Source organism: Nannospalax galili, unplaced genomic scaffold (assembly GCF_000622305.1).
Source record: "Nannospalax galili isolate Female #2095 unplaced genomic scaffold, S.galili_v1.0 scaffold777, whole genome shotgun sequence".
Lineage (NCBI taxonomy): Eukaryota > Metazoa > Chordata > Mammalia > Rodentia > Spalacidae > Nannospalax > Nannospalax galili.
Window position 1 is genome coordinate 3,855,171 of NW_008341810.1, and position 4,222 is coordinate 3,859,392.

Below are 4,222 nucleotides of genomic sequence, written 5' to 3' on the forward strand. Positions count from 1 at the left end.
TGTATCAATTAGTCAATTAAAGGGCTGGTGGATTTTTTGTGCATGCAGAAGAGGCAATCTAAAAAAAAAAGAAGTTACAGAGCTCTGAATGATGCCCAAGAAGGGCAGCACCTGTGAAATTAAAGTTTTCCATGAAAATTAAAGTTATCACAATGATAGAATGTAACCATGTACATGGGCTCTGGAGGCCATGAAACCTGGGTTCAAATCCCAACTCTTCTCACCAGCTATAGAAAGATGATGAGTTATTAGCTTCTTTGCATCTCAAGATCTTCATAGCATCTATGAAGATCTATAAAGCAATGGTGATAAGAACCTTTCAGGGCCGGGGTAAAGACAGAGGTGACAGGAACCACACATGGACCTGTTACATGGCAGTTGCTCTGTAGTTACTGTCATTCTCCTTTTCTTCCAAATTCACTTAGTTTTTGGAGGTCATTCCTAGAACATATTGATGAGAGACTGGAGGTCAAATCTCTGGAAGAAATCAATTTCACAATGATTTGGAAGTACAATGAACTGACTGCTATGAATTTTCCTTAGAAACTTTAGGAATAAAGTAATTTCAGCTTTCACTATTGAAATTTGTGCTTTCTGATTAAAATACTCTACCTTTCAAAAACGTATTACTTACTGAGAAAAGAACTGAGCTATTCTCCCATATCTGCATGTATTAACTTGCTATCTCATATCATCATTCATATAATTTTACTATTCTAACAAACTTTTGCCCAGACACATAATTTCATGTCCATTTAGGAACTTCTTGACAGAAACCCTTCAACACTACTTGCCTCAAAAATCCTTGCCCTGCTGTTTCTACCGATCCTAACTCAATCCTAATCTATGCCCTGTACTGCCTCAAATTAAACTCCCAATCTGAATAAATTCTGCCTTCGCTCTTTCTCCTCATTGACACTGCCATCTTTAAGGTGGCGGCCTTCCGTTTCATGTGTTATGGTTGAAACCTGAAATGCCACTCACAAGCTTATGTTTTAGACACTTGGTTCCCCAGCTGATAGGACTACTTCAGAAGGTTCTGGAGACTTTGGGAGGTGGTACCTAATTGAAGGAAAGAAGTAAATGTGGAAGTGTGGGAAGTCTATTATCCTGGGCTGCTTTTCTGTCACTCTCTTCTGTCATGCTATGTGAACGGCTCTTCTCCACCACGTGCTCTGGCGGCCATGATGTTCCGAGAAAGCTCATGGAGACAAAGAATCATGAGCTGACCCCTCTCAAACTATGAACTCCAATTTTTCCTTCCTTAGATTGTATCTGTCAAGTATTGTGGTCACAGCAATGCAAAAGTAGCTAGTACATGTTGTAAAGCATTGGATGAGCTTGTAGGAGTAATGGCAAGGTCACTTAAAGGTCTTGCGTCCCCTAAACTTGACTATGATAAAGAAAGTCCTAATAAGTGGGTATCCCATGGGAACAAAGCACTGAAAGTATCTGTATGAGTTACTAAAGGAAGAAGCGTTTATAGAGTTCAGACCTGAGATGTTGACAGTGACACAGACAGATAGAGGTTGATACAGTGAGATAGATAGATGATTGATAGATAGATGACGGTTGGATGGATGGATGGATGGATGGACGCATAGATGATTTTGTGTGTGTATGTGTGTGATGATAGGGATTAAACTTGGGGCTTCATACATACTAAGCTAGTGCTCTGTCACTGAGCTACACCCTTAGCCTGACAGTGGTATACACTTTTGCAAGTTCATGTGAACTGAAATCAAGTCTACTTTGGCTGATTGGTTTGACAATGCGGACTAGCACTGCCATTTACTTACAAGTTAGATATTTTCAATACATTAAATGAAGACAAATCTACATTTCCAAAGGTTTTAACAAGAATACATATAAAGCTCATTATAATAAAGGAACATTTAGGCAAAAAATATTATATGAGCAAGAGGTCTGTAGAAATGCCAAATTTCTATTTTCTCAACTCTGAGTTAAAAAAGATAAGGTTCCTTGAGAAGAGCTATAGTGTAATTATTTATAATTTGATAAGATTTTTATTTGTTAAGTAGTTTAAAATCCTCCTGGCATACATCCCAGAAATTGAGCAAGTGAATAGCTTAAACAAAGAGGACATAGCTGAAGTGCCTGATGATAGATCATAAAAAATAAATTTTGATAGCAAAGGACTATGTAATTTTTAGTATATCTTGGAAGGAGATTAAAAAGATTGCAGTGATTTCTGCCTTTACAAAATGTTTCCCATATCCATCTATTTATCTGGACAGATTATTCCTCAGTGTATAAATCTATAAAAAATAGAATGGTGAACAGAATTGATACTGAATCTTGTCTCATAAGATAAAAGCAATATTTCCCTACTAACCCATGAATTGAGAAAAACACAACACTATTTCACTAAAAGATACCTTAGCAATAAAATATGTCATAGGAGATTATATCAGTCTAACCCTCTTACGGCTAAAAATGATAACTTTGGATAAAATATAAAAACAATTATTTGTAGAAGCTGGCAGACAAGCCAAAGGCAGGCAGACAGAAATTGAAGGGATGGCTATTCTTCAAAGGTTGTAAACATAATGAGTGAGATTTATGTTCAAACATTTTGCCTGAGGGCACTTCCTAGTAAGCAATGTGCAAGGCAGCGGGCACTTGGTCAAAAATTATAGTCTTACTGGGCTAAGGACTTTATGGGATGCAATCTAGGGTTCTCAGAGCAGCTGAAAATGGAGACAGGAAGTTCTGAACAAGAATTATAGAGGTACGGGACCCCCAAATCAGCACATACACTTTACCTAAATCCTTGCTTGACTTATGAACTGGGTTGCATGGGAGAGACAGTGTAGGGAGTTCAACAAAAAGCAACAGTTGGACTGTTGAAAGAAATCTGAGGTTTGACTCCAGGCAAGTTAATTACTTGCTAGAACAACATTCTTTAAGGGAGGTAACAGGATTGTGAGGTCCTACGATGTATCATCTGCTGGATCCAGAATATAATAAAAATAACAGATACATAAAAGAACATGAAATTTTGACTTGTAATGAAGAAAAAGAGCAGTGAGGAGATGTAAGCAACGCAGATGTAAGAATTAGCAACATTTAAACAGCGAAGATACACTTTCTAGGACTTAAGAAAATAAATGTATGGTCATGAGAAATTAATACATGGGAAATCTCAGCAGAGAAAGCAAAACTTAAAAATGAGCTAAATAGAAATTCTAGAACTGAAAATAATAAAGTATGAATTTTTAAAAAAGATTTACTGGATGAGTTGAAGAGTTAATTGGATAACCAAGAGGTCAATGCACATAAACAAATTAAGAGAAGTTAGGTGTGGTGGCCATGCCTTTAATGCCAGCACTTGGGAGGCAGAGGCAGGTTGATCTCTGTTAGATTGAGGCCAGCCTGGTTTACATAGTGAGCTCCAGGTCAAGTGGGGCTACAGGGAGACCCTGTCTTAAAAAGAGAGAGACATGGGCTGGAAAGACAGCTCAGTGGTTAAGAGCACTGGCTGCTCTTGTAGAGGACCTGAGTTTGGTTCTCAGCACCCACATGGCAGCTAACAACTGTCTGTAATTCCAGTTCCAGGGGATCCAACAGTTCTCTTCTGACCTTCATAGGCATTGTATGACACACGTGCACTTACATACATGTAGGCAAAACACTCATATATATGGGGCGGGTCGCTGGACCCCCGGCGTGGTGTGTGCGGGCACCCTGGGGTCTCCGCCACACCTGGCTAGTCCCGGCGTGAGTCTGGCTGCAAGCGATGTGGGGAGCGCACCTGGGCTCCCGGGCGCACTCATTCTGGATGTGGCCCAGGGTCAGGTGTGTGTGCACTCTCCCGCTGTGGTTCTGGTCCCATTGGCTAGCCGCTGGTGGGCCTGGCCGGCCGCGCCTCTCTGGAGACGGCAGGTATGCAGACTTCTCTGATGCTGGCTGTAGCTGATAGCTACACACTTCTCTGGAGCGGAGAGCTTCCTCTGCTACTAGATTATTATCTAGTCGGAATCCCGCCTCTATTACACCCTTGTACCCTTCCTCAGGATTGCGGAGTTCCTGGCCAGTGAACTCCACAGGGAAGAGGCACGGAGGAGGCGAAAGCTGGGGTATCCGTGGGCCGATAACGGAGGAATAGCGCCCCCCTGGGGAGACTGGATCACAGGATTTAGTGTTACAGCTCAAGACAAGTGACTCAGCTCAGATCTCAGTGATTCAGCTCCAGCTCCAA